The 10,688-nt window shown below is 33.7% G+C and overlaps 1 protein-coding gene across 1 annotated transcript in view; it reads left to right on the forward strand.

The window, feature by feature from the left end:
* Usp12-46 (Ubiquitin-specific protease 12/46) overlaps nt 1-8,320 on the forward strand; it is a 235,393-nt gene extending 227,073 nt beyond the window's left edge. The window contains exon 9 of the transcript XR_011950403.1: nt 8,285-8,320. The gene's annotated coding sequence lies outside the window, so the exon portion shown is untranslated. The remainder of the gene's footprint in view (nt 1-8,284) is intronic.
* The last annotated feature ends 2,368 nt before the right edge of the window (nt 8,321-10,688 follow it).

Here is a 10,688-nt window from a genome sequence, read left to right on the forward strand (position 1 = left end):
AATCAATAATCATTTTTTTACTCAAAATATTTAAGTTTAAGGTGTCATATGCTTTCTCAATATCAATAAAAATTGTTGGAAGAAAGTTATTTCTAGAGAAATTATTTTGAATATTTGTTACTAAGGTTGTAAGTGCATCTAGCGTACCCACAAGAGAACATAGTTATTATGTTATGTTTGTTTCATGTTTTATAAGTTAGTACTACATATGTATGGATAGCAGCAAAAAGAAGAATATATACAAAGGTTATTCGACCGACGGTTCTTTATGCTAGCAAGACCTGGATCTTAAGTAAAACCATAGCACTAAAGCTAGATAGATGGGAGCGAAAGATATTCAGAAGAATATATGGATGTATAAAAGATGGGCATATCTGATAAAGAAAAACAATAATACAATCAATTCAAATATATGGACAACATGGACAACAAAAAGGATGGCTCGAACACGTAGCTAGAATGCAGGAAGGAAGAGTCCCCAAATAATTAATAAATACTAAAGCTGGCACAAAAAGAAAAAAGAGGACGACTACGAAGAAAATGAATGGAATTTCTTCTTGACGTCCCGCTGTTGCACCGCCTGATGTTGGTTTTCTTCCTCTCGGAATGTTTCTGTCATGGACTCCTTGGTTTCTTCTTCTATAGGTACATGATTTTGGCATCGTACCTACTTCCCTAATTGGTTGTCTTTGGCAACCACCCGGCTGAACCCTGATCAGATAGTCGATCAGTCTATGCGTTGTTCTGAAGATCCTCTGGGTCCGATTTTTCGCGAGGATGTCTCTGGTCTTAAGGAGTCTTCTTGTGGCTTTGTGGAAGAAGTATCTTGTCCTTTTCTCAGCCAGCTCCCTCAGTGGTGTATACTGGAGCCTTTCTTTGATGGTTGCGTTTGTTATACGCTCTTCCCATGTTGATCCATCGATGATCCTATAGCATGATGGTTCTGTTACTTCGAGATTCTTCCAGTTGTACTCCGCGATGGAACTCCAAACTGGGAGAGAGTACAGTATAACCGATCTAACGTAGGCCTGGTATAATTGAATCTTCTTGGCCTTTGATAGTGGACTGGACCTAAAAATACAGCGAAGTATTAGTGTTTTAGCAGCGTTTGTTTTTACCTTGGTTTTTTGGGTGTGTAACTTGAAGTTTAGTCTTCTGTCCAGGTGGACTTCTAGGTACTTGACTGATTCTCCTGATTGGATCCTGTTTGCTCCTACTGTAATTTCTAGCACTGGTAGACTAATCTCCTGGGTGAACATGATGAATTGTGTCTTCTCTGTATTCTATATCTATATCTATTCTATATCTATGAATAGCTCTGTCCATCTTGTATATTAGTACCTTCTTACAGACCGTGTCATATGCCTTCTCGATGTCTAGGATGGCCATTCCTGCTCTCTCTCTCTTCTGTTGAATCTTATCTTTGTGTCGCTGATGACTCTTGCTAGCTGAAGTTCGCAGTTTCTTCCTCTTCTGAATCCGAATTGGTCCTCCTGAATGACTCTTCTTCTTTCCGTGTGTTTCATCAGTCTTCTATAAATGATTTTTTCCAGAACATTTCCTAGTATTTCCAGTAGTGATATTGGCCTGTAGCTTTCTGGTCTTCTTCCATCTTTTCTTTGTTTTAGTATGGGGATAATCTTGGCGTGTTTCCAGTTACTTGGAAAGTGTCCTTTTTCCAAGCAATACTTAGAAGATATAGTACAGCTGTACTATAATCTTCTTTGGTATTGAGGGCGATGTTTTGTATTCCTTCTGATCCTGGAGCTCTGATTCCTTTCAATCTTCCAATGATTTTGGCGATTTCTGTTGGATTAGTGTAGTCTTATTCCTCTACTAAAAACTCGTTTCTTCTTTTGATCCTTTCGTATTCTGGGTTGACTTCCTCTATGGTTCTCGCATCCGAGATGTTTTGGTTTTGCCTGTGTGTTGCTGCCATTCTTCTAGCGGCTGCATTTTCCTTGTGTTTCGCAGTGTGTTTCCTCGTCGTCTATGATTTGGGGCATCTTTTGTTTTCCTCTTCGTTTGACTTTCAGCATTTTCCACACGTTTCTATGGTTTTCTTCAGCTTTCCTGATGTTGTTGTGCCATTTATTCTTAGTAAGACTTCTGAATCGTACTCTTATTTCTTTGGAAAGTTTGTCTCCGTAGTACTTGAATTCCTGTCTTCTTGTCCTCTGAAAAGCTTTTCTGGCCTGATTCTGTCTTTGATGATGTTCTGCAGTTTGTTTGGAATGCTTAGACCTATATCATTCGCCAATCCTTTGGGTATGTTGTCCTCCATAGCTTGTTGAATTTTTCTTGTTATTTCTTCTATTTTTCTTTCCACTTCTTCTGTTGATTGGAATTCTTTCTTCATTTCCATTTGGTTGAATTGTCTTCTGTAGTTTGGCCAATTTGCTTCTTTCCATCTTCATCTTTCCACTGGTTCAATTGTAGGAAGGTCCACTCTTGATGTCATTTCTCCTGTTACCAGTTTGTGACCCGAACTGCATTCGAAGTGCGCCCTTACATCTTCTATTATGACGCCTTTTGTGATGAATAGGTCCAACGTTGAATTATTTTGTCCTCGAATGGGGATGATTCTTGTAGGTTCGTCTGGTGCGAATAACATCTTATTTCTGTCCTGTCCAACTAATGTTTACGAAAGCACAGAGGTGTCAGCTGCTTTTGTGGCGAAGAACTAAGCAATTAAATAAATTATGTCCTCTGGCCTGTCGAAATTTGCAAATATTTTAGGCACTTGAGCCTCAAGTAATACCAAAAAATAATGAAACAACAGCAATGATAATTATTTGAATAATCTTTATTAAATTAAGAGAGCTATATCAAAAATTTACATTTATGGAATAATCATAATTAACAATAATTGTTAATAGGTATTTACATTTTGCAAATTGATTACAGAACATGTGTTCGATTTAGCAGGTAGTTTAGCAAAAAATCAGAATCTATAAGTGGTGTTGGGTCTGGTGTTGTAAAGAATAGATCTTAATATGTTAATTATTTTAAATATTGTGATATTGTGTTTATTTTACTAACCTATTTCATTTTTCTGATAAGCCTTTTATAGATGTATTGTTTTTATCTTCAAATCACTTCTTGTGAGCATTTCTGGAGCTTTTTCGGTATTTTGTTGTTTAATCTATTACAATTTCTTGTTTATAAATAACAATGAATAATCAATTTTTATTAAAATCTTTGTTAGCAGATTTTTTTCCTTCCGAAATGCAGTTTCATTGAAGCAAGTGTTTAAATAAAGCTCTATCATTATAGTGATTTGATGTTTCTCTTAGTGATATTGATATTGTGGTTTGAGTATTAATTCAAATATCTGTTGGTGTGGGTTGGTTTTTTGTAGACTTGAGTTACATATTCTATATTTTTCTTTGTGATGAACACATTCAGAAATGGTAGTAAAGTTATTGTTTTTCTTTTCCATGGTGAATTTGAATTATTCTATTGATTCTTCTTTACAGCTGACGTCCATCAAAAATTTGTTCCGTGCTTCTGGTCTATGAGGTCAAATGGAGAACACATCGTCTAGATATCTCCACCATACTTGGATTTTTGGACATATTTGTACACAATATTTTTCTCAAATTCTTCCACGAATATATATATTAATAATTGAAATAATAAAGACACTATTAAAAATAAAAAGAAGAAGGGAGTCTATTTTTGACATTTATACCAGGTCACTAACAATGATGTACTAGAATTAAAAATAGAAGGCAACATAGAAGAAAAGCAATATACATCTATGATTGAACCAATATGGTCACAATAACAATAAAATTCGAGTTATTAAAATCGACAAATACACACCACTTATTAGTATCAACCTTTATAAAATGGAAGCTGTATTTCAACAAAAAATAGAATCTTAAAGTATTTGTATAATTTTTTTGAATTTAAACTATTTTTTCACGAATATTAAAGACATAATTTGAATTGCTTGCTATTGCTATTAATTATTTTAATAAAAAAAGCTATCGTGACCATAACATCACCTAATCGAGATCAAGAACCTTTTCAAAACAAATGCTTGTTCATCACAAAAGTGTTTAAGTTGCCTGTAATCATCTCATATAATTGCTTTAATCACACTGAAATCAAAATCTAAAGAAAGGAGCAGTACATATTTGAAAGTAAGTACCTACATACACCCGAGGACAAAAGAAAAGTACTTAGGAATCTGTAGTGTCGGTTTTCTCGAGAGATTTATCAGATTGCATCAACGAGTAAAAATAATAGCAGTACTTTAATAGTAACTTGCTCCACATGGGCGTACTTAATAGACGAGTTTAAAATAAATGAAGATATCCATATTTAGATAAATAAAAAATGCATTAAAATGCTTAAGAATTTTTATGCCCTAGGGAAATATTACGTAATAATAGTTATTTATGACACAAGAGAAAAAAGTATTAGATGTCAGTTCGAGGAAAAAACGACGATTGAATACTGAAATATATTAATTAGTAGCCGTTATGCTATTGTCCTTACAGCCACCATTAGATCTGCGTTGCTACGGAAAGCTTAAAAGTAATCAAATATCTGTCAATTTAATTCCGTGATTTGATTTAAAAATTGCAAACTTAGCTGTTTAGTGGGTCAGAATCAGTTTTATATGATACCTAATTTGCTAATTTTGTTCAACATAAAAGTTCTAACTCATACAAAGGTCATTCATCTCGTAGATCGTCTGCTACATATTTAGTTGAATCTGAGGGGGACTTAATGACAATAAAAAACAATGGTGGTTTGAAGTCATCAACTGTCTCGTCGCTCAAGCGTATATTACCGAATCTTTAGCATACAGGGAAGAAATAGCTTCATCTAAGTATTAACATCATCGACATTTGTGTCCATGGCAGGAAAGAATTTAAATTTAAAGCAAGAAAATTCGACTGTTGTATTATACTCGATAGTTCTAGGAACGAGCCATTAATGCAATGTCCAGTAGTGAATTATCAAACGAGCCATATGAAACTCAATGTGAAATATTTAAACTGTTGAATTTTGCATTAAAAGTTATGAGAAACTATTTGTGGAGGACTGAATCTGTCTTGAAACCAAATGTTAAAATTGTTCTAGGAATTAAACACATTCCAAAATTTTGCAAATAGATTTACATTTACCAGAGTATTGTTGTAAAATTTAGGCCACACGTAGTGTAGAATCTGTATAACGGGTTGCATTTGGTCACAATGGAGTTAGATATTAACAATATTTGAATTTTCAATATTTTTATTTTATGATTTATTATTTAAAAAACAATAAAGTTCATAAAATCTACTCAGTTGAGAAGAAAGTAGAAATAATAAAGATGTTTTAATCAAGAAATAGTGTGCGCACTCTCAGTTCTTTATCAAATGTAGGGGAAGGTGGTACACAGTGAGACGCGGTACAAAGTAAAACAAACAATTTAAATTCAAAAGTTTTCTTCCATTTGCTTCCCCAATCTACTTAAGGAGGGCTATTACATCACAGATATCACTACTATTGTTATTTTTGCAATATGGCGTATAGTGTAAATGTGTTTAACTAAAACGTGTTTTTGATAGTATAAAGTTACATTTAAACCAATATTCAGAGGAATATTTTGCTGAAATTATAAGCAGTTATTGAGTGATCTCAGCTGAATATTAGCGCTTCAGGTGTTGTGAACAAGGTACGTTGTTGTTTATAACTTATAACTTGTACTTTTTCAGAATGGTAAATTTCAAAATAACGTCCAACAGTACACAGTGAGATAAGCATTACTGGTACATAGTGGGACTGTTTCACTGTGTATCCAAAATTGGCAAGACTGCTGAACAGATGTCCAATGCTGTTAATGCTGTTAATTAAGACAAGCCGCACAACAATTTGTCATGTCAAATTTCAAACCCTTCAGAGATATGTGCAGAAGAAAAGAAATAATCCTGAAAATGTATCAATCACTATGCAACCAAATTAGTCGATGCACAAAATTTTTACAGATGAACAGGAAGATATTCTGTGTAACTGCATTAAAACTTGCAGTAATATGGCGTACGGCTAAACCACCTTAGCTGTAAAACGCATAGCATTTGATGTAGCTAAAGTAAACAAATTGAATGTACCAAAATCATGGACAGAACGTAGAATGGCCGGTATCGACTGGCTTCGTGCATTTATGAAAAGACTTCTTTCAACCGACACAACGTTCAGCTGTTTTTTGATAATCTTCAAAACACCCTAAACAAATATCCTATTTTAATTGAGAGATTTAATATCTCGTCTGAATTTGACAGGTCTGTCGGAAGTAAACAACGTATGCTTTGTTAATACGTTAGCAGGTGGCGTTAAAAGCAAACACATAATAATTTATTGAAATATTTTACCATAGTATAAAGCTTCGCGCTAATCTACTGTACCGTCTATTGTATCATTTTTTACAGAGAAGTTTTTGATGATTTTTAAGAAATCTGTGACTACTTTGTAAGCTAGTTAAATGCTTGATGAAACAAGTTTTCGCTGTTTGTTGAAAATATGTAGTTTTTTTAACGTAACTTAATATATTTTTTAAAGACATAATTTAATTTATATTTTGATTTCATTTTTATCTTGATTTTGTATAAAAGAATAGGTTATTTTGTAGTGTAATAATTCTACTCTATTCTGTTATATAAAGATTGATTTTTAATAAACCCTATGTCTTTGTAAACTTGGACTCTGATTTATTTAATTATTTGGAAATATTTTTGCGTTTTAAATACGCCTCCACATATGTTAAAGTAAATTTTAATTAACTCTAACATCATAAATTAATACAGTATATTTAACTAATAGTCTTAGCACTTTTCTCACAAGTATAAATGTCTACACCGTAAATCAAAACACCGAACGGCGTTCCTATTATCATACTTTTCGGAGGATTACATATTTCACTCACGAATTTCATTAGAAAGGTTCTCTATAAACGAAAATTGACTTATTTGATCTCGTGACATGTCCAGCTAAAAACTCACGATACTTACACATGTACAGGCCATGTAGAACATGACATGAGAAAAAATTGTTACACGCAGTAGAGAAGTGTATTAATATAATAAAAGTGAAACGCGAAACCGCATTTTTTGACAAAACTATTATTTATTGACACCATTAAAACGTAACATTATAGACCGCAGAGGATAGCCGAAATAAACTTGGACATCCATTCATCAAAAGGAAACAGATCCGACTTGAGATCTTTTTATCCAATTAATTTTAATTTACTTGTTATATAAAAAACTTATGTCTGTCTCATATTAAACATTTACTTTGTTTATGTGTTTTTACCTAACCAGCTAGTTTAACTTTAACATAATGGCAAAATCAATATATTTTTTATTTATTATCCTAGTAGATCAACCTTTGATCTTTTTTTAATTTTCTTTCCCAATTTTAGGAATATAAAAGGAATTTTATATAGGAATATAAAAATCACAATTGCAAAACACCTGCTTTATTAATTTTTATTTAGAAGAATGTCCCATCAACTATAGGTTAGTAGCGTCTACATAAGATATGTTATACATTGTGATGTATAGCTTGTCTTAAAATATATCGTCTTGGTTTTCCTCTTGTTAAAGGATTAATGTTATTATTGGTATTGTCATCAATGGAATAACCAAAATTATCGGTTCTTAGTGACAAAACATCAGAGGCGGACTCCAGGTAAAAATAATAATACAGCGATTTTATTTCAAGACACCTATTTTATTGTAAAAAATATGTTTTATTACTTTTACTTAAATTGATCGCTCTAGAATCGTTTAATAATAATAATAACAAACATTAATAATAAATATTATTCCTATGTCTAATTCTGTTTCACTGTCAGAGGATTAATTACAATGTATATTATAACTTTGCATAGACAAGTAGGACAGTTTATCTTTTACAATATGCTATTCTAAAATTTTACAACTTTCTACCGACATGTTATCACTCAGGGTATGAAAGTGTCACTCAGGGTACTTTGACTTGATGCCACATATGCTCAATGGGATTAAATACACAATGACACTGGGGAAAACTGTATGTAGCACTGTGTGTTCCATTTGCTTTGCGAAGTTATCACGGACATATTGCTTTTTAATACTAAATCCATTAAACACTTCTAGTAGTTGTTATTTAGAAGGTGCTTTCGTCTGGCAGTTTTTACTAGAATCGACCCATCCTTTGTATACTGTATCATGAGTACCAAACCTTATTTTATCCAGATATATGATATATGTCTCGATGTATATATATCTCGATGAATCGAGAGGTTTGGAGGAGAAGCATGCCTTGGACCGGGAGGATTATAGGAAGGAAATACTCAGTTCTCCAAGTGCGCAGTTTATGTGATTCCATTACTACTGTAATGGAATCTTCTGTTGCTTCTTCCTGTAACTTCTATCTAATGTAGGAATTATCTGATTTTCATTAAGGGAATATATTATTCTTCTTATAATATCTTGGTGAGATAATGGTTCTTTGCTTACCATATCCTCTATCGACGATATTGTCGTTTTTGTAAGTAAAAATGTTTCTTTTACATCACCTTTTTTGATTAGGCCTCTATCTATTAAAGTATCATATACATTTTAACTATTTCTTTTGCGTCTAATGACAAACGCTTTCGATTATGTTTAGTAGATGTCGAGCGATTATTTTTCCACAGACGAAACACATTTTTTTATAAACAAACTTTACTAATATACTATACACACAGTCGCAAGTACATATTCGTAATGACTGATACTAGATACCTATTAATTTTATTTCCCTCAACATTAGTCATACCTGATTCAACCCTGAGCGGTCAGGTAGAAATTTAAAACGTGTTTATCTATTAATAATGCCAATAATACCATTAATCCTTTAACGAGAATGTTAAGACGATATATTTTGAGACAAACTGTATCTACTTATAGATTTAAGATAGTCTTTTAGATTCTCTATCGGACACAAATCAGCTAGCATCTCGGATAAATTGTTGGGTAGACGACAACGAGATCTGTTATTAATAATGTTGGCAGTCTATTAATATATATATGTTTGGTAATTAAAGATGTGTTCGTAAATATGTAAAGATTCGCATTGGGGACGGCCACTGTTTGTGAAAAGGTATGAATGTGTTAGTCTTGAGTGTCCTGAACGTAGTCTGGATAGCACTGTTTATAGGCGGTGGTGGTTGTCAGTTCTTGGCTACCAAGGAATTATGTCATTTTTGAAGTTTAGAATGGCATCACTCGCATTTCCATAAGCACAACTCTTTCGACTTGAGCCACGACGTTAAGTCACATGGTGAGTATTCACTTACTATTCCACTATCCTTACCCGTTGCTACACTCAGCGTACTTTTATCTGCTGCTTAATTATCCTCGATGTTGATTTGTGATGGGATCCATACAAATTTTATTAGCTTATTTGTTTTCTGGGCAATTAGAAGTTCGAATTCTCGAAAGTTCGAGCAGCTAAGCATAGAAATACATGTTCAAATCTGGATGGCGCTTTCGTAGCCTCTATCTAAAGTGTTTTACTCTATTCAGGTTTTTGTTATCTAGTTTTAGTAGGTACCAAGTCTTCAATATTATTTTCCGACCACCATCCATTTCGTTTTATTTGCGTTGATGGTTAAGTCCTTTTCATTACATTGTGGCAGCCGTAGCTCAGTGGCTATGTTACTGGCTTAACAAGCTGGAGGGACTGGGTTCGAATCCCGGCACCGACAAAAAAAAAAATTTTAAATTTCTAATTTAACTGAGCTGCCACCTGGCTTGGGAGGGCACGTAAAGCCGTCGGTCCCGGCTACGAAAGTAGTCGTTAGGTCATGTTAGGGGCGCTTGCGCGACCTGAAAACCCTAACACTAGACATTAGCCAGAAGGTTACACGAACTTTACTTTACTTTCATTACATTTATTGTTAAATGTATTTATCAGAGTTTGAACGTCTTTTAGACTCTCTCCCATTATGGCGGTAACATTTATGGATTGTTTAACGCTATTTTAAACACTAATTCCGAGTAGGAAAAAAACAACATCGTTGACATCCCTGACAACACATCCCTGTCGGATACCACGCTTAATAGGAACTTAAAATATACTGAACAACCTTAATGGAAGAGATCTGATTATAATAAATATTTTTTAAAAATCTGATGTAATCGTCTCCAGACCAATTAAGTCTAAGCATTCAAACAGTAATATATGGTACTGCATATATAATGCTTTTTCGAATTATATGGTAACATTTTCTGATGCTTAGTGTATGTTGGTAATGTAGTGTTAGGCCTCCCGTCCACTGGATCTGGAAAGCTGCGAACTGCGAAGGTGCAAATTCGGACGAAGGTCGTTATAACGAAATCGTACAAACGCCGATTGCGAATTCGGACGAAGGTCGTTATAAAGAAATTGTGCGAACGCCGATTGTCTATTGCCTCAGTATTCGTCCGAACTCTATAGTGTAATTATTTCTCTATGGAACGGTCTTTCTGATTCTGATGAAGAATTTTTCTTTTTGGAACAATCTACTTTTATTCATCGACGTGTCAGGCAATATAGACGAAGAAGAGAAGTGGGAGTTTGGGTAATTTGCTCATTTGCGGTACGATGTACCAAATCGACGATGACCACCACTTCTCATATTTTCGAATGAAAAAGGATACATTCCAATATATTCTTAACAA

This window comes from Diabrotica undecimpunctata, chromosome 3 (assembly GCF_040954645.1).
Source record: "Diabrotica undecimpunctata isolate CICGRU chromosome 3, icDiaUnde3, whole genome shotgun sequence".
Classification (NCBI taxonomy): Eukaryota; Metazoa; Arthropoda; class Insecta; order Coleoptera; family Chrysomelidae; genus Diabrotica; species Diabrotica undecimpunctata.